Source organism: Electrophorus electricus, chromosome 17 (assembly GCF_013358815.1).
Source record: "Electrophorus electricus isolate fEleEle1 chromosome 17, fEleEle1.pri, whole genome shotgun sequence".
In the NCBI taxonomy this organism is placed as follows: Eukaryota; Metazoa; Chordata; class Actinopteri; order Gymnotiformes; family Gymnotidae; genus Electrophorus; species Electrophorus electricus.
This window is the reverse complement of record NC_049551.1, coordinates 17,128,814-17,130,995: the sequence shown is the minus strand read 5'-3', so window position 1 is coordinate 17,130,995 and position 2,182 is coordinate 17,128,814.

Here is a 2,182-nt window from a genome sequence, read left to right as displayed (position 1 = left end):
CAGCACATGGGGGTGGGGGTGGGGGTGGGGGGTTGACCGTAGCCTTTGTTTCTGCATTTAGTTGAATGTACTGATCACTCCTACACTGGACGGGGAAAATGGATGCTGAGTTGGGTACAAACTCGATCTCCCTCTGCCTCCGGCTTCAGGAATCTCACAGAGATCTCAAACTTCTCATCATGGTGTCCACCAACAGGTCCCATCTGTAAATACGTGCCTCTCCCTCACGTCCTCAGGGTAGCCATGATCACGTGAGCCGGCTGTCGTCATTCCCAGGGGCCTCGTGCTCTCGGCCACGATCCCATTCTTTTGCCAACTGCTCAACTATGGACTCTCTCTCTCTCTTTCCCTCATGCTGTATTCTGTGAAGGTTCTCGTTGAAAGCCCTGAAGCGTTGGCAGTGAGAACTGCCCTTGGACCCCGTCACCCAATAACTTGGTCATGGCCTACAGGTCATCAGAGGCCTTACATCTCAGCCATCTCTTACCACACAAGCGTGAAACGCAAGTGGAGAAAGGGCTGCGCTTGGGGAGAGAACCGAGTACGTCGGCCTTTTGTGACACTCAATCTGTACTTGGCAAGAATCCCTTTATCTGGCCATCTGCTTGCAATACCTCTTGCCTGCCACCAGGGGGCCTCCCTCACTGCTCCTGTTAACTCTTCAGGCTAGTCTGCGCTGGCGGTCTCATCTCTCCGGTGCAGCAGCCGTTGCACAGCCAAGTAAGGGTCCTCCTTAGCCTCTGTGGCAACGCCTACAGCCCTGCCCAGATCTGGCATGTGAACCCTTTCTAAGCACGGGTATCTGCTACTGCACATTCGGAGGGGGCCCAGACAGCTTCCAGCAAACCCGGGACGAATCCCGGACGGTGGAGGACAGTCACAGTCTCCCAGCAGGTTCTGCATCTTCTGTTCCTTTCACTGGTGGGGAATCGTGGAGTATCAGTATAACTGACCACACTTGATAGAACTGATGGCCAAAATCACTTAGTTTTTCGGAAGCGCAAGTTACTCAACTGTATAACCTCATTGTTATTTTTGCACTAGTTGCAATAGTGAGAATCTTACTAGTATCTCATGTGGCTACATGTTGTTGTCTTGTAGTGCATGAAACTTGTTCCTTAATGGCAGGGTTTGTGTATACGTTAGCACATGTTCATGTGTGTTTGGAACGTCAGGATTAAAAATGTCAGAAATGTGACAAAACTAGGCAGATAGGAAACTAAATTTCATAGGCTGTGTCCTGTGGGGGTGGGTGTGTGCATAAATCTTTTTTTCAGTTTTGGTAAGATTTAGATTTTTCAGGTCGACATAGTTAACAAATCAGATCTAGCAAACTGTTCGTATTTATGTAAAATATATTACACACACACACACAACTATTGAATTATTGTAGCCAATTCATTTGCTCAAGAGCTGTAATTTTCCTTTTTTGTTTTTAGACTGCATGGCATGGTCATCTGTAGCCTTGTACTGCCATTGTGTCTATTTTATCTGATAACAGGAAGACGCAGCAACCCTGGTATAGTGAGTGTGAAGATCTGTTGCGTTCTGTTGGATTCTGGTAGAGGTGTTCAGTTTTACTGAATGTTGGGTGATTTCGGATGTGGCCGCTTGTTTTACGTACCTGTCCAGGTTATTATGAAAGCGCCAGGATGTCTCTAAATGGGAATAAAGAATGTGTAGATATTGTACAAATGTACATTTTACTATATAGGAAACATATGGTCAAACACGTATTTAATGTAGACTCTCAATTATAGTTTAGACTGTATTCATGTGTTGCTTTTATGTTTGGCTAACAAGTGAGACACTTTATTCAAGGGCAGAAGACGTGTAGAGGTGATTTAAAGTTTTGCTTTGAAGCACCATCTCAAAACCAGAACCCAGCAGCGACTGTCTGACTGGGGCACACGCCCTCTGCCCAGTGAGGTTACACCACTGGAGGAACACAGATCCACATTCATCACTCCTCACCTTCACCTGTCCATTGAATGCACAGTGCTTTTGAACATTATAAAATGGTTTTTTATTTATTTATATATTTTTCAATCACTTGGGGTTTTGTTTTGGGGTTTTTTTGATGCTCTAAATGGAGGAATTAGCTAACTGAAGGGAAAGTTCATCAGTCTCAAATTTAGGACAAGCTCGTCTTGAACTTCAGCTGTTATCCAGGGTTTTTGGA